The 23,683-nt window shown below is 42.5% G+C and overlaps 1 long non-coding RNA gene across 6 annotated transcripts in view; it reads left to right on the top strand.

Moving 5' to 3' along the window:
- LOC106015519 (uncharacterized) overlaps nt 1-23,683 on the top strand; it is a 302,586-nt gene that overhangs the window by 258,903 nt on the left and 20,000 nt on the right. For 4 of the 6 annotated variants that reach the window (XR_011806842.1, XR_011806844.1, XR_011806839.1 and 1 more), the window contains 3 exons: nt 1,328-15,359; nt 16,374-16,819; nt 18,099-18,173. This is a non-coding gene — a long non-coding RNA (uncharacterized lncRNA). The remainder of the gene's footprint in view (nt 1-1,327; nt 15,360-16,373; nt 16,820-18,098; nt 18,174-23,683) is intronic. The other 2 variants (XR_011806841.1, XR_011806840.1) reach the window with 2 other exon arrangements.

A 23,683-nucleotide genomic window follows, 5' to 3' on the forward strand; every position in this document is an offset into this window, starting at 1 on the left:
TTCACTATTGGTCACCCATCAGAAATTATTCCCATCCTGACTGGTTTGAGAACAGATAAAAATGAACAGCAGCTAACCACACAAAATCTTAAATTTGAACAGGATGTTTTCAGATAAATAAGAAACATGCTTCTGCCTGAAAAAAAAAAAAAAAAAAAAAAAAAAAAGACAATTCAAATGCAATAGCTGTTTATATACATTAAGGCTTTCCGGACACTGCAGCTGGTGGAAAACTATAGACTGCTGATAAATGTAGAATTGGGAACTTGCTCCACTTTACTTTATGATGGAAAATTTTGAAGGAAAAGCTGTGGCTGTTGCACGCACACAGGTAGCATCACCTTTACTGCACAGGCCTGGTGTCGCTGAGCTTACAGACATCTAACTTGCTGGCCCAGAAACTGGGCACTAATTTGTCTTCAGCTGCCAGAGGTAGTGGTGATTGGGAAATGAGTCACATCTCCCTCTGCTTCTGTTGTTGAAGCAAAGGGATTACCAAACTAATGAGCTGCAAGGCTGTCTAGGTTTCCCAAATTGTAAGGTCCCAAAGAAAAAAAAAAAAAAAAAAAAAAAAAAGCATGGCTTGGGCTTCAGGCCATCTCTATGTACTTGCATTGCAGCCAGCAGCAAAAGGTTTCTGCTTCATTTCAGCCTTCAAAACCCATAGGATTTTTTTCTCACATCCTCAAAACCAATGAAAAAGATTGGTATTCCTAAACTTAGAATAAAGGGGTCCAAGTGACCCTCTGGACTGACGGGAGAGGGGAAAAATCCCAAGTAGAAATATATTCAGATCCACGGTGGGCTGATGAAGGATAGCCTCATTTCTGATCTGAGTTTTATTCTGGCCCTAAAAGCAAATCCTGTCTAGACCGAGAAAGGATCCACATGGACTTTTACTGCTCAGCCCCTTCCCTCCACCATGCTGTGCCTGTCAGCATAATCCCAAGCCTTGCCTCAATTAAAACATGACGCTGCGCACACGGCTCTCCCCCAGGTAGCAGATGAGAGAAACATCCTATAGCTTAGGCTCTACCTTTGGAAAGTGTAAAAGCATTATACTGCTGAAAAAAAAGAAGTATCATGCTGAATGACAATAGAGGCTTTTATTTATTCATCAGTTGTTCGGGATTTTGGGTGAAAAATACTGTTAGCTGTAAATCTTTGGCGCAAGTTTTAAATCTCTGCAGAATCCATTAAAATACAAGGCTGCAGCAAAGAGGCAGATCATTCCTTCTTTAGGCGTTTAACTCCCATTTACATCAATGGAAATTAGATAATTCACACATCTGTTTCTTCATCTAACATTTCCAACTGTGTGTTTTAGGTGCTTGACTTCAGACCAGACCCTATAAGGACCTATCTGTGTGGCTCAACAACTTACCTACAGAAGTCTAGGTGCTGTTACAGTGAATAAAATTTGGCAAAGTGGAGGCACCTGAAGTTCCTAATTATTTTTAATTTATTTTGTGATTTCATTTACTCTTCAGTAGGTGTGGGCAAAAATATATGCAGTTTCTCTAGGTAAGTTTGTATCTTCCATCTTTATACCATCAGATTTAGAGTACACTGATAAAAAAATATTTTCTTAACTTTAAAGAGAGTTTGAATCCCTTCACTATTCCTTGATCCCTCCTAAATGTTCCTTTTCGTAGATGTTATTTGCACTTTTCAAATTTATTACTAAAAATACATGTGCCCATACACGTACACCTGCACCTCTAATTATTGTTTGCACTTATTATTGATTATATTGATTATATTGATCTAATTATTGATTACACTTACGGGCTATGTGTTTTTAGGTGACCTGGTAAAAACACGCACTGTAAAATATAGTTTTCACATGTAACATTGATAACATATCCATTTCAACACCATTTTCAAACACATCTTACAGAAGTATGTTTAAATTCTACACAATTTAAAAGGTAGATGACTGCTTTCCTCTAAAGAATATATTATTCTGTGGGTAGGTGAGCCACTTGCTCTTAATTTCTTATCACAAATCATTCTTTTGTCTCTTGATAGTTACTTTGTTTTTTTTCTAGAACACTTCCATCAAGTTAACTGCAATGAGGTTTCAGAACTACAGTAATTCAGGAGATGTCAAAAGCCACATGAGCATCTGTGTCCTGATCTTACAAGGCACTAAGCGCCCTGAGGACAATCCAGAAAACCCATTTATCTGTACACACAGCCCTGTATCATTTGCAGCCCATGACTGTAGCTCTGACTCCAGTGAAATCAAAGTCAGATCTTCCTTTAGTGCTCCGTAATGCTGGGGCTTCACTCCGCCAACCTTTAATCAATGCTTTGCAGCTGGGAAGAGGGATCCTTATCTACAGTGGCTTGGTGACATTACACCACAGGGTGGTGCCCCAGTGGTGAACCTTCTCAAGAACCTAGCACACATTTGGGGCCAAGAGCATGGCTCTATCTTGTATCTTCCCAGACACATAAGTAGACATCGTCAAGCCAGCTTACTGGGTTGGCCCTGCCTCAGAAATGTTCTCAGTGACTTTTCCAGGCACTAGCTATAGGAAGCCATCAAGATGCTAATTTAGGACTCAGAACACCAAGTATTGGTAGGTACCGAGTATACTCTAGGTACTGGCCGTTCCCATGGGATGTTTTCTTTTTACAAAGAAAAGCAGGGAGAAAACAGCGGTGGGGATGCTGCAAAGGAGAGCAGCTGAGTATGCCTGAGTCCTGCCTGAGTGTGTGAAAACAAGGATGGGCTCACCCCAGCCTCTACGTTCACAGAAGGGGTGACTAAGCAAGGACTCCACCCTATTTCAGAAAGGCTGTGATTTTCAATTCCTTTCAAGAGTACCCGTGTCTGTGGTTCAGACATTCTTCTGCTGAAACACTGGTCCTTGTTCCATCACATTGTCCTGGTGGGGGAGTTAAGTTTGAAGTGTGGAACTGCTCCCCTGAAATCCCAGCTGAAGTTCCCAGGAGTGTGTGTGAGCCTCAGGCAGCATGGCAGGGCTGGATGCCCTGCAGGGTTTCACCTCTCCAGAGAGGGGTCAGAGGTGCCCCAGGGCCATGAGAAGCACAAGGAGAGGCCATTTGCCTCGGAAATGGCTGGGTTGGAAGCAGGTGGGACACCATGGGTGGAGCCCACTCACAGCAGACTGGTGACCTTACACGATGGGACCGAGCCAGGTTGTGACAGATGGTATCCCTGGATCTGAGACTGGATCCTGGCTCTTACTGTTTAGTTAATTAATTGGGAGGAACATACAAATTAACTTGGTAAATTTTGAATACAGTTTAAACGCCTCTGGTTTTGCAGATAGCTTGAATCTGATGATGAGTACAATGTAAGTTGCTGGTCAATTTTAGTGTTTTTCTCCTGGCTATTATCAGTTGATTTGCAGAGATAATTCTGGAAGAATGCTACTAAAAACCCTATAATGAAGCTGGTGAGGTTTATTAGATAGGCAGTACTAATGGGATAGAGATATTACTGGCACTGATATGTGCCTCAGCAAGTCCCTGGAGTAAAACTGTCTTGGTGGAGTGCATTTTTCCAAAGCAAACATAATCTCTAAAGTGCCGTATCTTATATCAGGTAGGCTGGAAGTCTGGTTTCTGAAGCTGCCGCCTGAAATATTTTACACTGTTAAGACAGAAAGAAAAAGAGACAGAAATACCCCTATACCCACCCTGCTGATAGATTTCCCTGTGACAATGGGAGAAATGGCAATCTGGGTTTATCGCTGTGCAGTGGGTGCAGGCTGCCTCTCAGGAAGGGCTGTGCCTGTCAGATGTGAAGTGGCATTTTGTGGAGCTGTAGCCACGCAGGGAAACAGGGATAGCAGGGCAGGGTTGAGCTTTAGCCGTGAAGCCTCTTCGTGCAGGCACAAGCTTGCAGGCAGTCAATTGTCCCAGCTAAACCTCCAGAGGAATTGCCTCCCCTTTGGTGAGCTTCGAGATACTATTGACACTCTAAAGTATTTCTTTTTTATCTCAGCAGTGCAGCAAAAGGAGCTGCCACAGCCCACTCTCAGGGCAAAAGCCCCATCCTCTTCTGTCACTTCTTTTAAGATGTGGGTGATGCTTCTGCTCCAAGATAGTCCATTTACCTCCACAGTGGCTTTTTCCAGCAGGTTTCCAGGAATGAGAACAGCTGGAGAAACTGAATGTTATGCTTCATTGATGGGGGAAATTCTCTGTACTGCAATATTAGTACTCACTGCCTGTTGTGGTCACCAAGCACTGTCATCAGCAAGGTTTCAAGGGGATGGTAAGGAAGTGGGATGTACTGAAGCTCTCACGCTTGAGCAATACAAGTCCAGAAGGGTAATGCGGGGAGTATGTTTATCATGTAAACAGTGAAATGTCTGTAAAAGGGGAAGTTTTATGCAGTGATGGGGATGTGGGAAATGAGAAACCACGAATTAATGAGAAACCCTACCGAGGTTAAAGTAATTTACTGATTAATCTTGATTTCACTTCTTTTGGTCAGAGTGGAAGGGAGAGACTCTTAGGCAAATATAAAATACATAGCATTGCGTGATAAATCTTTTATTGACAGGGATCTGAGATTAATCATGACTAAAATTTATCAGTACAAATATCTTATGCTGTACCATTGCACAAGGTATTTTGGATGTCCCACCTGGACAGCTGTTTCATACACATTTTTTGAAACATTACTGGAAATCCTCTCTTCTATGTTTACCTGTAGGGCTTCAGTAGGGTATTGATTCTCCAGGGGATTTTGGAGAATCAAAAAAAAAAAAAAAGTCACTAAAAATACCAGTGCAGTAGTGGTGTGATTAAATGCAACCCAAATTTCCAGTCTGATTTCTTGGGACCTTCCAAGTATAGTTACAAGGTTGTGTAGAAAGCTAGGAATCTCCCCTTCACTTCTGCCCACATCCAGCCTTCAAGGTCATGTATAAAATTACTTCCCTCTGATACCAGGATTTAATGTGATTGTTTCTTTTTACCAAGGCAAGATTTCTGAGGATGATTTCTCCAATTTGAGGAAATGCTGAGAATAGCAGCATGGTAGAAGATAGCATCATTTTTAGGAATGGATATGAGACACAATTCCTCAAGTGTTTTTTAGTCAACCTCCTGGAAATGGACAGTTGATACAATTTATGATAAAATGCCCATCACTGGGTATATAGACATTGGGGTGAAAACTGTAGTTCAGAACTGTGCCATTTGAGAGAGAGAGAGAGAGGAAGGACGGAAGGAAGGACGGAAGGAAGGACGGAAGGAAGGACGGAAGGACGGAAGGACGGAAGGACGGAAGGAAGGAAGGAAGGAAGGAAGGAAGGAAGGAAGGAAGGAAGGAAGGAAGGAAGGAAAAGAGCTTGCCACGAAAATTGTTTTCTTTTTATTTCCCAAAGTAAAATTCTCAAATTAGAGCAGCATATGCTGCCACAAAGCCTATGTTAAATGATAGATTAGTTACGGGATGAATATCCATTATCTTATGAATCATCTAGAAAGGAATGGGTGTTTTATAGGGAAGAGTTTATAGGGAAGAGAAACTAGGAACTGCCCCACTGTGGTTTCCAATTGGAAGCAGCCTTGTGCTCTAATCCTGGCACATTGTGAGATGCCAGGCTGTTACCATATCAATGCTATTTTGATGCTTTGCTTGAGCAAACTGGCCTTCTAATCTGATTGTCCTTCATTCATTATATTTTATTATAAACTGGTTTAGAAAATGTCAAACTTAATATGCCAAGAGCAATCAGCATTTTTCTAGATATACCAAGATATTGGTATGTACAATTTCAAATAGCAGGAGCTGGATTCTCATAAACAACTATAAGCTGCATTTCCATTCCATACAAAATTTCATATAAATTAACTTCCATCTGCTTTATCTGCCATGTTTTTCATGTTTCTTTCTCATTCTAGTCCATTTTTTTGTTCATTGTAAGGACAAATAAAATAAAAGCTTTCATTTATATATCTAAGTATATAATATATTTAATTAAATAAGCATACAATTTGGGGCCCCATGGTTCTGAAGCATGACTTATATTACCATAGTTGTAGCAGACCTCTGGAAAGATGAGTTAGAAGAATTACCTGACAGCTTGATTCACTAACACAAATCACAGAAGGGAAAAACTTGTGGCAGTAAGAAGCCCTGATGAGCTCCAGGATAAAGAAGTGGGAAAGAAGTTTCCCCAGGAACTTTCACCTGATCTTACCAGGGTAAGAAGTAAGAATGCTTTCACAGAGAGAACTGGAAAAAGGGAAAGTGCAAAAAACAAGTCGCAACTCTTCCAGACTTCTGTAGATGAAGAAAACAACCACCATATTATTGTATAAGGTGTGTATCAGAGAACAGTTTGACACCAGATTTGGCATCCCACAGGCCATCTTAGGGCCTTTCTAATTGCCCTGTGGTTTAGCCAGCACTATTATGATGCTGGAGCATCTAAGCTAAAATGAAAGTTAACCTGGCTATTCCATCTCCCAAAGGCAAATTCTCCATTTAAATGTTTGGCCTTCAAGATGAGAGCAAGGCAAAATCCCCATATGTGTGAGTAGATTTATTTATTCTGAAGGTATCTTCTCATGGAGAAATCAGGGCATATTTAGCTCACACATAATTGCCATGCATACGTTGTCTCTAGTGTGCAGCTGGCTTGCATTTGACCAGCTCAACACAAGGGAAAAAAGAAAAATTGTTTGTTGCATCTGTCCCTTTGGACTTGGCTCAGTTGCTTTTACTTGTTGCAATGTAAGGTAATTTTTGCAGTATTACTGTATAAATAAGATTGAAGGAAATAAGAAAATTTAGGATTATATCATGAATGTTATTCCTGTTGTGTGGTCACGGTACACTTGTATTTTATGACCAAATTGTAAATTCCTTGAAATTACAATGTCACTATAATCTGAATGCACAAAGTAATGCATTAACAGTATAGAAGCATGTGAGAAAGAGACAATATATCCACTCCAATTGCATCATAGGAGAAAAAATAAGCATTTGGGAAATAAATTTTCTTCTACACACAAGAAGTAACAGAGGGGAATTTTAAAAATGAAGTGTCTGCACAGATTGAAAGCAAAACTTTTAAAACTCTTCAGAACTCTAACAGATGAGACATGACCACAATGTTAACAACTCCTATCAAATTCTATGTCCAAATATTTTTAACTTTCCAGGTGATACAGATGCATGGGTCTACTCCAGAGCATCAGAGTTCACAGTGTTTCACGTCCAGCAGTGCAGTTCTGACTTCATGTGTATAAGCCAAGAGAGTACTTTCTGGATGTAAATCCTGCTTAGGTCAAGGTCAGGTCTGAGTTCAAAGAAGACTTAAGTTTCACTTCAGATTTGTTTACTGTGAAACCTTGCCAGACCTCTATTGTCCATTAGGTCCTCTATGTCTTTTAATGCAACAGTTCAGTGATTGTGATTAATTCACAGGAGCCCACAAGGAGCCTCTTGATCATGTTTTACCACGTAATTGAAAATAAAATTGAGAGACTTGTTGTCTTCAAATGATGTTGATGGAGAAGTGGTATCCCTGGGACTCATAAAAATGTTCCTATCTGTATCACATTTTGTAACAATAAAAAATCTGATGGAGAAAACCCATTTCCATGTTCCAGCTCCTCCCTGCTAATATCTCCCATTATGCAATGCTGTCATTATAGTTGCTGGGTCATATTAACCTAAAATCTCTGATAATCCCTCTACCTAGGATGAGAGAGAGCTAATTACTTCTCAAGACTTCTGAAGAGAAGTTCAGAAGACTTAAGCAGAACATTTAGATCTGTGAAAATTTATAAACATTTTTCATACGGCAGGTCTTTTGTAGACCCCTTGATAAATAGTCAGCAGTGTGATGGCTACAATATTAAAGCCTCATTTCTAGAGATATTTCTACCATCAGATCAAAGCATCACAATATTTCACCTGGTATCAAACTGAAAGCAGATTCTGTTTTCATTAAGGGCTGAAACAAAAATGCACGGCACCTGAACCCAACAGGCTCACTCACCTTCAGCATTTTGCATGTGATCCCCTCACTGCAGAGTGCTTGTGGGTTTTGCCTCTCCCCCCCCCCCCCAAAACCCGCTGTGCAGAGGTACATCCAGCAGAGCTGTATGCATGGATGTGTCGTCAATAGTACCATTCATATGGTAGCTCTCCACGTTAGTCATCTGTCAGGGTGAGGTCCTTTTGCTCCACTTCAAACGTTCCTGAAATCCAGAGGGGGTCTGATTTCATGGGTCCAGAAGAGGTTTCTCACAAAAACAGAGACATTTTCAAGATATTCAGAACCACAAATCCAGCCCCCATTGAATTTCAGTTTCCCTTACAGGTCGTTATTGTTTTCACCACTTTATGGCAGTACTGGCCAAAATCAATCTTTTACAGCTCCACTTCCTACTCATACTAAAAGAAAAAGGTTGGGGCACTTAATTAGAGCTATTTATATTTTCAAAATGAGGAAGACATTCTGAAAAAGAAATTGTTTTTGCAGCCAATTCAGGGACCTTCTGTCTACAAAATCTGCTCTAGACACTTTCCCACCACAACTTTCTTTCCATTATTAGGAACTTACACCATGTTGTATTTAGCTTGGTATTTTGCCAGAAAATGTTCTTTAGGTCTCTATAGTACAAAATCTGACAGAAAGCATAACAGAGGGGAAAAAAAAAGAAAAAGAAAAAAAAAAAAAAAGGTATTTTTAAGTCCCTACTTTTTTCCATTTTCCCATCAGAAAAATTTTTTAAAAAAATATTATTAATATAAATCCATCTCTGTTCCAGTTTTTGCTCTGGTTATTTATACCCTTTAAATATGATCCATGTAGAGAAGTCCAAAGTTATTAAATCTGTTCAGATAGTCCTTCAATCTATTCAGGAGCTGAGTGTACCTGGCACAAGTACCGAGTATTTCCTTTTGGTTTCTGAGCTAGAAGCAAGACTTGAAGTAAATGATTTTCTGCTATGATAATGATGATACTACCAGACGTCCTGAGTGGAAAAGGCCAGGGAGGTTCGGAATCTGACTCACGTTCTGATATTGTCTCTTTCTTTTTTAACCTAGGAAAACTCAGCTCAGATTCCGTCTGTGGTTTTCAGCAAGAATACTGCTTTTCCCTTCTTCCCGCACAATTTTCCAGCCAGATTGACTGAACTACAGAAAGGTCAAATGACTTGCTTGGAGGGTAAGCTATGAGTCAGGAGCACAGCTAGTATTGAATCAAATCTTTTCCTGTCTTCCAGTCCAACCACTAGACAACACACAATTGCTTTCATTGACCAGAGAGTTCTAATGAAGTCAGCGTTAGCTGTGGTATACGCTAGCATGACTCTCTGAACAGCGTTAGTACACATTAGGAAGAGTCTACAAAAATCAGTCACCTTCTACCAACAATTAATTTGGTATGTGGAAGACAGCAGACCTTGAGTCCCTTTCTTTACATGCTTTGTGTCCTGCCTGTGCATATTGCCATTTGCACACTTCAGTCGTGCAGCTGTGCGCCCATCTGCACTGGGAGCTGGTGTACACAGCTCTGCTAGGGGGCTGACCTACAGCCTTCATTCTCAATCTTCTGGTCTTGGGATGTCCAATGGGATTTCAGCTGCTCCTTCTTTACAGGCAAGAAGATGGAAAGGGGCCTATTATTCTGTTCTGTTGTAATATGAGATCACGGTTGGGAAAATGTTCAGAAACACTGGACAAGATAAGCTCAACAATCTGTTTTGACCTTAGGCTCTACCGATGTTTGGATTTAGCTGACCTACATGCATCTGCACAAATGTTAGCAGAAAGATGTCTGGAAAACTTGTAGATAGACCGATGGAAGATACTGTTAAAAGAAAAAAATCATATATATATGACTGGAAAGGAGCTTGAGCAAGCATCTATTCTACCGTCACCTAAAGCAGGATGGGCTTTATCTACACCATTCCTAGCAGGCAACTCAGCTTCAGTGACCTCCCCAGGCTATCTGTGCTATCACTCGGGTTATTAGGGTAAACATTAAGGGAACCTTTATTGCTTCCTCTTTCTGAAATGAGAGTGTGCCACTTTCATGTATAGGATGTAAACCAATAAAAAAAAACAGAGTCCATGCCATTTGGAAGAGCATGTATTACAAAGTCAATGGTAGAGGAGTAAATGTGTCTTCAGCAAAAATTCCCTTTTTCTTGTGGTGATTTTTTCCAGTACAGAGAAACTGCTTTTTTCTCTGTGTACTGAATAATGCCTGGCTCTGCCTTTCTCCTACTAAGGCTCTATTTTCAAAGATTTTCTAAGTGTTATTCTATTAAACTGCTTGTGTATGTGAAAAAAAGGTAATAGGAAAAAGACATAGTTTTCAAATGAGACTGAAAATTTGACTTTTCAAAGCCAGGAAATTTGTATTGAATCATCTGACTGAATTTGCTGTGCTGTGCTGCTATGTTTTAGCTCATACAGCACACAAGATAACCACTGTTCAGAGACCCTGCAGTAACTCAGCAAAATAGGATGAATGGAGGATGACGTTTCTGCTATAAATCATTGGGTCTATTGTGTATATGTGTAATAGACAGGATTTGGGAAGCAGGAAAATATAGGACTGTTATGGAATACCAGAAGGAATCTTTTACTGATGACTGGATGTCCGCTTGAAATAAAAAAAAAAAAAAAAAAAAAAAAAAAAGACCCTCTAATATAAAGTCACCATATGAATTAGAAATGGAAACAGCTACTATTAGATCATCTTTTCCATCCTCCTGTCACTGTGGAATTGTTCCCTACCGTGTGTTCCTGAGTGTTTTGTCCAGTCTTCTCTGAAACAGTTTAAGCAACAAGGTTTCCATTGCTTCTCCTTGGAATCCTACCCCACACTGTAGTAGATCTCGTTAATAGGAGATGTTGCTGTAAAGCATAAATTTTCCTGCTCTCAGTTTCATCTCATTAATTCCACTTATACCCCCTTCTCCGGTCCTAATCAATTCCTTTGCCTTTTAAGTGTTTATATCCTCCTAAGACTTATGGGGAATTATCATACCCCAATTAGATATCATCCAGCCAAGATATTTGCAAAGCCCATTCCCTTCGTTTTCCTTCAGCCCACATCTAAGCCTTGGATCATTTTTTCCCCTCTCTGAAGTCCCTTCAGTTTGTCATCGAGTTGCCCTCAATTTAAGTTGAAGAGAGGTCTGGTCCCTACACTGCAGCCAGAGACGCGGCGATCGGGTTTCCAGAACACCAGCAATCCCCCGCTCACCACAAAGTCAGATGGAGGCGAGTGGCCGTGGAGACCACTCAGGAAGAAAAAGGAAATAAAGGAGAGTGGCAGTTTGCAGGGGAAAAGCCGCGGAAACTATCAGCTAAACAGCATCGGTGGTGGCACAAGGGTAGGAGCCCCTGCAGAGCTGCAGCCGTGGGGTAGGGCAGTGATGCCTCGCACCATGGGCCGGCAGCCCGAGCAGTGCTGGTGGGGCACGAGTGCCTCCACATCGCCCCACACCACTGTCCCTCAGCATGACCTCATGAGCGGCAGCAACCTGGGTGATCGTGTGTTTTGCAGATGGACAAAGCCCACTCTGTGTACAGGTTTTTTCCTCTTGGCTGTAAAATGAGGGGGTGGGAGAGAAACGTGGGCTGTATCATAGACTCCTGGTGGTCCACCCCCTCCGCCCAGCCCTGCAGCCTGTCCAAAACCTTGTCATTTTACCCCAGAAGGCAAGCAGGCCTGGGGTAGATCCAGAATGGATTACAACATAATCCAATTCACAGGGAGGGGTATTTTTGAAAGAGGATTTTTTTTTTTCTTTCTTCTGGCCGCCTGCCAAAAAATAAATAAATGCTGTAAGTCTCATGTAATGTTTTTAGAGGGCACAGTGATGGAAAGAGAAGGCTCATTTCCATATCCCTGTTAGAGAGCAGGCGGGGAAACTTCATTTTTGCAGAGGTGTGCAAAGCAGTCTGAGGGTACACAAGGTATAAATGCTGGCATGTCACACTGGCCTCTCAAGCCAGTATGTGTCTGAAGAAAACAGAGTTTCGTTTCTAATCAGATCAATGTACTATGGGTGTTTGGTCTGTGTTTCAGCATCAAAAAGCCTCCTCCTGAACCTTTTGTGACCTTCAGAGAGTTTTGCATAATTAGCTTGATTAAAGACATAGCACAATTTTAGCACCAGGGACCAAAACCCACAAATTACCGAGGCTCGCATGTTTTGCAAAATAATACCATTCATGTGATTATTTGTTTTGCTCTAATCATTTTTGAAATATTACTCCATTGCTTAGATTTGAATTGCTGGTTGTAACAGATAGCCAGTTCCCAAATAAAAAGTAAGTCTATACAAAAATGTTTCCATTGCATGAGAAAATGTTATTGGATTTCTCTAGTGTCACAGGGCTGAGTATGATGTTTGTAATAAGGGGTATGACTGAAAAAGGCCTGCAGTATGAGTGCTTTCCAGCTAAGTATGCTGTCATTTTGCTGGGCCTTCCTCAGGTTTTGCTTTTACCACTTCGATTTCAGTGGGTTAATCTCTAATTTTCAGAGTGGCAAATCCAATAAAAAAACAAAACAGACCTAGAACATATGATAATATAAAGCTGGACTTCCACGTACAGGGAGAATCAGGTCGTCTTACAGACAGCAGCCTGGGGTCTGCTTTCATCAAGGGACCCAGGGGATAAATGTGGGGACCTGTAATGAAGGGAAGTGCTGCCATAATTCTCCTTGGGTCATGCAGGGTAGCAGCTGAGCAGGCCGTGAATCCCCAGAGCATGGCCAGAGTGGAAATACCTGCCTGTTAACATAAATAAAGGGCAGCCCTTCGGCAGGGTGACCCATCTACCTCCTGTATGCTAAAATGGGACCATCTAGTTGTTTTCTCTCCGCTCACACAAGAGGTAGTAATTTCCCACTGCCTGAGGGTGGTGGAACAAAAAATGCTCAGAATGTCCCAAGAGTCTCAGGCCCAGACGGAGAGCTCTTTTATAGGATCCTCATCCTCTGCCAAACGCCATTTTTCTGCACTGCTTTGGTATGAAGTGGCTGTGGATCCCTGCCCATCTGCTTGCCTTTTCTGACAGGTTTCCTGACACACTCCCCGTCCCTCAAACAACAACAACAAAATAAAAAATACAACAAAACAAAACAAAAAAAAATCAGGCAAGTGCTCTGGGTTCACGCAGTCCGTGTTCACGTGCATATGTAGCTGTGTAAGGCCAAGCTCACATCCTGCTGCTCATCTGTCTAGCTTCCAGTAGCTTTCAGACTGAAGAAAACCATCAGCTACATTACAGGGCTTGCAAAGTATTTAAAGAAACCCTGCCCTCATTCACACTGTACCTACAGCCCTCACTGTCCACTGGCCTGCTGCACAGATTTATGCAACCCTCTGCTGTTAGCACACCCTCATTGCTGCAAAAGATCTTAGCTCAAGACCTTCATGTGTTAAAAGAAATTAAGGAAGTTGCAAAATCTGTTGGTACAATAATAACAGTGGGTGTTCTTACAGAAACCAGTATAAGCTGGTTGAGTGGCACATCTGGGATGGTTTTAAGAAGAAACTTGATTAATACCACAGATGACTGCTATTTAAAGCCTCTCTTTTTGATGCATAGTTTGGGGGAGGTTCAGTTTACCCCTAAGGAAAAAGCAGGAGTTAATACAGATAGTGAGTGTACATACTCTTCTGGATGATATTGATCATTGCCAATTTAGATTTGATGTTTTAAAAGTGGGGAACTTGGCTAGAATAAATATGAGGAAATTCCAGTGGAGCAAAAAGCGTAAGAAAACAGCAGGAAATCCCTCTCTTCTTAGATCAGAAATTTCACCTGACGGTCAGGTGAGTTCTCATCTGGAAAGCAAAGTGAAGGAGAAATGAAAGGTCAGTTATAATGGGTGCTAAGAAGAAAAGAGCATAAATCTGCTGCAGCTCACTATGTGAGACTAACCTACAAACAAAATATTTCACCCAAGGAAATTTGCATATAATGATTACAAGGTGAGGTTTAGTTTGGAAATGAGGTGCTCCGTGGCAGTAGATAAAAATAGGACAGGACATGAGGATAAGTCTGAAATGATAAATGCTGCTTGTTGGAAACCACATATGTCAGTTGAGTGCCAGAGAAAGAGGGTTTGGGAGCAGATAAATGTATTTGTGTGTTGGTCCTTTGTTGTTTGTGCTCCCTTTGCAGAGATTATAAGGACTGAAGACTCTAAGGCTGGAGGAACTTGGAAGAAATACATCTTCAGTAAAGCAGCGGGATCCCAGAATACTCATTTCACATGAAGTGTGAAATAGGTGGAATACCTGCACAGATACATTTTTAAAGCAATTAGATGTAACTGTTATTTACCAGCACTGGAAAGTCCACATGGTGTCTATTTGCAAGAGAAGATCACAGGAAGAAATCTTTTGCTTCAAAGGTTTAAAATTCACATTAATCTTCAGGAGAGGGAGGAATGTATTAGCAACAGAGGATGGACCTGCTTTGCAGAGTACAGTTTACAAAGGGCCAAGCCCACACAGACTCAGCTAAGGAAATTTAGCTCTGCTTGTTGCCAGAGAGCAGGTCTGAGCACCTGTGTTCAGTAGTAGAGGATGAGTGATGAATTCTCTGTAACACACTTGAACTTCTAAACAGTTTTGTAGCAATGTTCGTGCCTTTGGGTATGGAGTGGTGGTGGTGGAATCTTCTCTTGGTGTAACAGAGGGTAAGAGCAATGAGGCTTTTGGGATGAGCAGATTTTAGGCAGTGCTCAGTTCAGCATACGGACTGGTTGTGGCACCATATGGGAGGTGATGATATTATAGCAATAGATGTAATGGATCTGATCGTGATCTGGCTTGCGCCAGTTCGAGGCAGATGCAGCTCCTTCAGCTTTAATAGGCTTACCACAGCTTCACACCAAATGAAGTGAAACGAGTTTTGGGTACAATATATCTACATTAAGCAATGAAAGACTTGTAATTTGTGTGATATCTTTTTTTTTCTCTCTCTTTTTCTTTTTTTTTTTGGTTTTTGTTTTTTCTTTAAAGTGCTAGCATATTGTGTGGGGAGACTTTTTTTTTTTATTTCTATTAGCAGTTGCCATTCTGTTTGTTGTAAGCTGTGTGCGGGTTCCTATGCAAGACAAAGGCATGGCACTGCTCTGGCTGGGGAGCTTTGTGCCAGCTCTTTTCTGAGGAGTTCACAGCAGTTTTGGACACATTTATCTTCAATGGGAGTGGAGGGAAGAAAACAGAGCATGTGTGCACAGCAAAGGCAAACTTTCCAAACCTGGTTAATCTCACAGTACCCTTGCTGTGCAGAACCCGGCTGCTGCAAATGAAGTGGAGCCCAGGGAAGCAAAAGCATGAGGAATAGCAGGGAGGAAACAAAGGTGAGAAGCAATGGAGGAAATGAGGAGGCAACAAGTAGGGAGGGAGGAGCAGTGAGCAGCAGGCAGGCTGTGATAGCAGCACTGCTCTTAGAAAAGAAGAAAGAAGAGGGATTTATTTTATTTTATTTTATTTTATTTTATTTTATTTTATTTTATTTTATTTTATTTTATTTTATTTTATTTTATTTTATTTTATTTTATTTTATTTTATTTAGATAGAAAAAGACCAGGGAATGTGGACCTGTGCTGTCTTTCCTCTGTGTGAGAACTTGCTTGCTGCCAATCCATTTCCCACCACTAGTCATCAGCTTTGCCAGAAAATGTGTGGCTGGAGTCAGTGGGCAAATGCTCTTGTAGAAGTGCTCCTTGCTGGGTTCAAGGTGTACACATGCTTCCCCTTCATCCCCTGATCAGCAACTTGGCTCCTCCCGTAGCTGTGTATTAAGCAGGTCACTAGCCTGGAAGATTGGAAAGGAAAAATTGTATTATTCAGAAAGATAGGGAGGAAAATGGTATTTTTCAGAAAGATGGGGAGCAAAATGGGGGAAGGTGAACAGTAGGGAAGATGGGAAGCAGCAGGGAAGGCTGGGGCTGAAGAAAACAGCAAGAAAGCCATCCCATGGCCCTCCTCTAGCCTCCTGCTTGGCTGTGGCTGGAGTACATCTGATGTGTAGGCAGCACTCAGGGCCCAGGAATTTGTATGGCCTTGACATTTGCAGGAATATGCCTTGCACAGTTGTTAGAGATGCTTTTGTCTTGTCAACATGGGAAACAGCCTGGAAGAGTCCAGGCCTGGGAGGCAGTCACAGATTAGGGAAATTGTCTTTGGAGTTGTCTGTATGGGCCAATATAAATTTAAAGAGGATAGTATGCTATTGTTTTACTCTTTTTTGGCCATGGCTAAATAAAGAAAATATGTTGCAAATATATGAGGTATCTACTTTCAGCTTTGCAGGCTTAAAAAGACTGATGATCTGGATAATAGTCAAAGTTTGGGATTTCATTTTCCTATAGGCTTCTTGGATGAAACATGAAGAAGAAAGGCCTTTAAAACATTGTCCTTTGTGTGGAAAGACATTGCTGATTCCTCCAGCTGATCTGCTGCCTTTGCAGATGATTTCTGGCTGTCAAGTGGCAATCAGTTGAGGTCTGAGGGGATGAGGAGAACTGTGACGTGACCACAGAAAGCCAAGCAGAGTTTCACTGTGGGAATGTCTCCTCTGTCTCTTCCTCTCTGCCCGTCCCATCCTTCTGCTGAAACTCACCGAGCTGGACTCTGACCAGCCAGCGGAAAGCACCCTGCATCACTTCTGCTTCATGTGCCTCCGACGGACCGCGTGACCGGTCAGACCACACCATCTGGTGAAGGAAGGCAGAAAACGAGGAACTCGATGACGGTGCATGACAGAACCAGTGCGCTGAACCAGTGACGTCCCCGCGGGTCTCGGGGAACCCATGAGGTAGAACAGCAGCACAAGCCCAGTCACATGAGTGCGTTAACCACGCTGCAGTCATCCTGATGGTGACAACGGCCATGCAATGGCAAGGGCCGGGGCACATGCCTCTGCACAGTTGCAGAAGGGAAAATGCCTCGTTTATTCTGCTCCTAGCTACAGTTGAGGTCAACAGAGGCACTGTGGGCCTCTATCGCCAGTAACCTGCCTTTGAGTGTAGCAGCACACAGCATTGCACTTACCCCAGAGCAATCTTTAACAATGCCATTATTTTCTAGTATGTCAAATGTTGCTAGGAAGCTGCTCCTCACTGAGGACTAGCTGTGTGGAAGGTTTCGGCTCTTGGAGTTCAGCTGTTTTTAATTACCCACACAGATAAGTGTAGCTATTTATTTTCTTTGAACTGGAAAAGGTTTCTTTTCTATTTTTAACCCCTGAAGACGGCTGAGTAATTCAAATGAAACTCCTCAGTCCAGAAATAACCTTTTTTTTCTTCTTCTTCTTCTTTTTGCCCCATGAGGACCAAACCCAGTTTCTCGGGAGCCAAACTTCAACCCATACCTACTCAGTTCAGCTTGGTTATGTTCAGCCCAGGTTTTCAGAGTTCAGTAATAACCATAATATCTCAGCCCTGAACAGCATGGTATTATTGAGCAACACAGCTTGCGTTTGTCTTTTAAGAAGAAGTCCTTCCACAACACCACTCACACAGAGAGGCACTGCTAAGTAAGACTCTTCACTGAGTATGATGCTACTCAACATGTATAAGGGTGACAAGATCCAGTCCAAAACAAACATGTATGACCCGTTTTCCGAAAGGGCTCAGCATGTTGCCATTAATGTCACAGTGGGAAGAGGCTGCGTGCTAAGCACTTACAAAAGTCTGGCCCTTGTTTAGATCTGAATGGGGGCTCAAGCTCTTCAGAAAATCTGGTGGCAATTGTGGGTGCTGAGTACTTAGGAAGCAGTGGTGGTCTTGAACCAGTGCTGCCATAACTCCCTGATTTACACCCTTGTCAGCCGCTCGTTTTCAGCAGAATTGCACCCTTTGGGGGCTGGATCAACAGCCAGGCTGCAGGCCCCTGCTGGCATTTACAAACCAGGGCATATATAGATAGTTGTTGTTGTTGTTGTTGTTGTTATTATTATTATTATTATTATTATATTTCAGAAAAATATTTTATTTATTTTATTTTATTTTATTTTATTTTATTTTATTTTATTTTATTTTATTTTATTTTATTTTATTTTATTTTATTTTATTTTATTTTATTTTTTATTTCAGAAAAGGTTTTTGTAACATTACCCTGTTGCCTGAATCCGGGCTGCTGCTGACTGACTGCCAGCTCCCAGATTAAATGTAAGTCATTACGGAATGTTTTCCTCACATGGGAAAGACTAGAGTGGCGCGGTGTTAGTTTTGCCCTCCAACATTAATTCTAATTACCTCAAAATGCAAACATGTTTGAGTTTCCAGCAGATGACATTATTTTCTCTTTGACATCAGACATCAAAGAAAGAAAAATAAACATGGGACAGTGACAGCATTAGGCCTCTAGTCATTTTTCAGAAGGTTTTTCATGTTCTATTCCAGACTGGTTCTTCTTTAAGTCTTGTCTCGGATATTAGGGAGGGGAAAGGTTTACAGACTCAGAGACTGATGGCGTCTTTTCCCTTCCAGTTCTCTTTAAATAAGAGAGTGAGACACGGAGGAGGGGGGAAGGAAAGAAACAGTCTGGTTTAGATCAGGATTGGAGTCTCGGTTTTTTAGAGACACACACAGAGACACACACACCCCAATACTTGGGTTATTTTCTAAATTTATTTTTAGCTTTTCTTCTAAATGCCCATGGATGATACCACTGCATTTCAAAACTGCAATAATTCAAAGAGAACAGAAGTTTGGGAAATATGGACTATTCTGCCTCTGCCTAGCAAACACGGGAGCAGAACCCAAAAGCTTTGCAGATGTTTGGGACTCTCTGGGCACAGCTGTTCTGAAAGGTGTCCCTGCTGCTAAAAAACAAAGTTTCTAGTTATCCCCTCCCCAGAGTACAGACCAGTCAGACCATCCAAGGCCATGAAATCTGAAAAGGGACCCACCAGGGGAGCTGCCTCTCCTAGTTTCAGGGCTTGGCTGGTCTAGCTTTTGCTTGTGGCCTTTGTGAAGGCCTTGCACTAGCAGTTCCAGGTTGCCCTTCATGTGCCTTAACACAATGCTGGGACCCTCTCACCTCCATCCCAGCCTGCAGCTGGAGCCTGGTCTTTGCCCCTTTGGCCCCAGCTCCCGGGCTGGCCCTGGGGCTCGTGCTGGGCCTCTGTCAAATGGGAATAAAGCCACTACTGAACCTGACAGCACAGGAAGAAGACATGACCCAGTGATCAGAGGCTCTGACTGCACTTTGTTGAGGCAGGCTATAGAAAAATCTGTGTAAGAAATCAAATGGGAAAACTGTAGAGGTCCCTTCCCAGGGACTGGGATGACAAGGCTGCTGCAGGCCATGGCTAAGAGGCATGGTGCTGGCAGTGCTGTGCAGGGCAGCACAGGTGGCACAGCTGTGCTGCTTGCTCCTTACTTTCTTGAGCACTAAAACCGGCTCCCGGATTTTGAAATAAGGCCAGCCTGTGATGGGCACAGTCTGCCAGAGCTGGCACCGTGGCTGTGCAGAGCCTCCGTTCAGCACACTCCTCGCTCCCCAGCCATGGAAAAACTGCTCCTTCCGTTGCACAGGGCAAGGAGTAGAGTTTAACAACTCTTCTCCACCCCCCAGAAGAATTTTAAAAGTGTAGAAACAGATTCATTTTCAGTTAATAAATAGCAATAAATAAATAAATAAGTGCCGCACTCTGCAGTTGTTGCCTGCGGTGCAAGCGCCAGTGTTTTGAAGTGCTCTTGTTGGGACACCACAAATGTTTGTAATAAAGCTGACTGGCAAAATCTTGGGCCAGAGCCTCTGGGCTCTGCTCAGCCAGCTTCACACCCATCCTCCCAACCCATTTTCCCTTGCTGTGTGCCCAGGGCAGGCAGCAGATCCCTCGAGGTGGGGTGGCTGGGCCACTGGGCAGCATTCAGCCCGCCTCAGGCTCCCCAGAGCACGTTTATCCCAGTGCTGAGCCAGCTGAGGACAGTGGACAGATAACAGGATGGTAAGATGCACAAAGATCATTTTCGCAGCTCTTATCTGGTCTAGCAGAGGGCACAGCTGTAGCCTGGAGCCTGGTGCTGTCAGGCCGAACTTCTTCCCAGAGGTTTCATTTAGTCACTCCATGCACTACCTGGAAACTTCACTGCAATGCTCCTTCTGCCAGGAAGCATTTTAAGAAGGATCATGGGTCCTTTCATAAGATGTAGAGAGAAAACACCTGACTGAGGAACATGCTTTACCTTTCCAAAACTGCACAGAGTGATGCTGAGAGAGCTCAAGCAGGAGACACCCTGAAAGGCTCTTTTGAAAAAGAGAGCACTGAAAACCTGCCCTGCAGAAGTCAGCATTTCCATTTGGACACACAGAAATGAATGTACTTAAAATCAGGCTTCCTATGGAAAATTGAACCCGCCTGAATACTAGTACTGGCAACAGCTTTTCATGTTGGTAGAGCATACCAATCCTCTTTGGGCAGAGTGTATTGTCTGGGGATAGGTTTTCAAAATTAGGTACCCAAAATGCTCTTACAAATGGATTTGATTACTTTCTGTCTGTACAAGACCAGGTTTGTGCAAGGGAACGGACAACTGCCTGAGGAGAAATGGTGGTGGAGTACATGAATATCCTTTTTCGCACACATCAGTGCATATTTGGTATATGAGGTGGTGCTTACACAGTTTTCCTTTCACTGTTCAGGCAGCCAGTTATTAAATGTGGCCTGTGGTGTTTCTGTTTCTTTGATGTTTTCAAATGAGATCGAGTTATTTTAACATGGCCATTCTATCTAATTCTCTGCTAAGTCCATCTCAAGACTTCAGAGGAAATTTAGATCAGGTTTTATTTTGTCCAACCTTTTTCACCCCTCTCTAATTTAAATGGAAATAGAGCTATATCCTCTGGTAAAATTACATTCACAACATTGTGTTTATGATGTGAGAGATCCTCTCGCTGCAGAAATGCACGGTCCTTCCTTTCCAGTTAAAAGAGTCTTTTGGCAGCTAGAAGCATTGGGATGATGCAGAGCGGGTGAGTTCTTGTCACTTCTGGATGCTGAGCGATGGATGGTCACATTTATACATTTAGAGTCAGCCCAGTGCTTCACCCCAAGTTTGTAAAACGAGATCAAAGATCACAGAATCACAGAATCACAAAATAGTTTGGGTTGGAATGGACCTTAAAGATCAACCAGTTCCAACCCTCTGCCATGGGCAGGGACACCTCCCACCAGACCAGGTTGCCCAAAGCCTCATCCAGCCTGGCCTTGAGCACCTCCAGGGATGGGGCATCCACACCTTCCCTGAGAAAGGTGCTCGAACGAGATTACATCTTCAGTGAAGCCTGAACCAGACACTGCCAGGACTGCACTACAAGAATAAGGCTTAAAATCATTTGGTGCTCAAGCCACTGGTATAAGTCAGCTGCATGCTTTGAATGGTGTAGGACACAAGCTTGCTCATGAGATGTACCAGGCACCCCCATCCCGTTTCTGTAATCAGTGCGTGCACAGAGATTGCTCAATTGTTCCTCAGGTCAAGAGGACCCACAGAGTTGTATCCCTAGCAACTACGTAAATGTAGAAAACTCTACAAAATAGCGTATGTTTGTGATGAGTAGCTATGTGCCCGTTCATATTGCGTGACTTGGTAGAAGAGAGATTTTTCTAGTGTAACTTCAGAAGTGCTTAGGACAACAAGATGTTCTCTGTGGGAGCCGTCTACTTTCCACGTGGAAAATACACGATGGGGTTTTGGGTAGGATTGAATGTATTTTGCTGCTTTGAATTACCGTCTGGATGAGTCAACCTATTTTTGTGTGTGTGTGTGTCTGATCTCTCTGGTGCGGGCAAAAGGTTATTTCTGTGTGGACAGTGCCTTAAAGTTCCCGTTAATGGTCAGGTTCTGTTCAGATGCAGGAATTTGTCTTTTTAAATGAAAATAAGTATTTGAAAAGAATTCCTCTGTGATCAATACCTGTTTGGCAGTTTCACTCTTTGTGAAGCATGTGTCTGGATAGCAGTCAGAGCTGGCTTTGGAAGAGATGGCCTATTGCCATACCCCCTTGCTATTTCTTTAAAATCTGGCTGTAGTGCATCTTTTGGCTGGGGGGTCATTTTTTTGTTTCATGCCTAGCAATGATGTTTCTTACATTCTCTAAGAATGTCTAGAAATAAAGATAAGGGATTTTGGAAACTGTAAATGCCCTTATCTCTACTGCTGGTGTAGGTAGAATGAGCACCCAGAGAAAAATATTTTTTTGTATGAGGGAACAGCTGCCGTTGCTGTAGGTACTGAGTGAGGCCATGCTGCAGTCATTAATCTTGTAGTCCTCCCGTAGCCTCTCACTAATGAGAAATAAAAGCAAGAACGTCACTGTTGGGGGATTAGAAATGCACACCATAGGAGAGAGGGCCTAAATCCCGCACTGGTAATAGCTGTGCTTCATTCCAGGTGAAGCCTGGTATTCTGATCAAACACCACTTAATGAGTGGATCTATTTCAGAGAAATTATATTTCTGTGCTGGGTAGTTGCTGGGTGTTGGACAGAAGGTGATTTTCACAAACACATTCATGTTAGCTGTTTGTTGTTGTTTTATCATTATTTTTACAAAATAACCATCACTTGCTGAATTTAGCAGCAGCCACAGCTGTATGGATGTCAGTATGGAGAGTGCCCACTGCAGGCTGTTTTATTATCCTCTATGTTATCACTGTGCAGATAATATACCAAGGAATGACTGCAACAAGCAAATCCTTATGATTTAGATATCTAAAAACATGCTTTATAGCTGCTTGACATTTTAAGATCTAGTGGAAAGAAAAACATATTTTTTACCCCCAAGCATGTATGAGAAACTGAACAATGTGCTCTGTGCTTTCCTGTCCTACCAGTGTTGGCTAGCAGTCCCTTGCTGCTATCTGCCGGAGATTAAGCCAGCAATATCCGCACTGGGACACTTACAGAAGTTCTTCATAGCATGTTCAGTTCAAGATTAGTTCTTTGGAAACTGCCATGTAGGAAATATAACAGTCCTTCAGGGTGTTTGACTGAGGTGCTGTGCACTGTATGTGAGGGAAGAGAGTGCTCTGGATGCCCAGCAAGCCAATTACACAAGCAACAGTCATGCACCATGCAAACTGGGCAGCTGTTTCACCCTGTGATCATCAGGAGGAACTGGTTAAGGCATGTTTTGGTGCCTATCCACTGGCCCATGCCACATACCACTTACCATGTGTAGTGCTCTGATTTTCTTGCGTGGCCTCTTGGCTGCCCCACCTCCAAAGATACTCTTTGCACAGAGCTTACCACATCTCTGAACACTTCTTGAATGTGCTATGGGAAGCATCTTGTTGTGAGAAGATCTCTGACTGTCCAGCTGATCAAATCCTCCTGGCTAAGATACTGAAGACATACCGGAAAGGGATGCAGAAGCTGCGCTTCTTCCAGGCTGAAAGGAGCCCCTGCGGGATGTGCAGCTGCTCAGTGAGGCAAATGTGGTAGTTTATCCTCGCTCCAACCTCCTACATCAAGGCCAAAAGGAACACAGCATGGTAAGCAGTCATAGCAGCTGCTTAACTTATTTTAAATCTTTCCACTGGTATTTGGAGTATAGAGAAGGTGAGGCTAAGGTCTGCTACACTGGACAAAAAGCTTCCACAGCCAGGCTGTTAGGGTTGTCTAATTGCTAATGGTTTCAAGTACTTGTCAAAGGCAGCACCTAGTTCCA

The sequence above is a fragment of the Anas platyrhynchos genome, chromosome 2 (genome assembly GCF_047663525.1).
Source record: "Anas platyrhynchos isolate ZD024472 breed Pekin duck chromosome 2, IASCAAS_PekinDuck_T2T, whole genome shotgun sequence".
NCBI classification, from domain to species: Eukaryota; Metazoa; Chordata; class Aves; order Anseriformes; family Anatidae; genus Anas; species Anas platyrhynchos.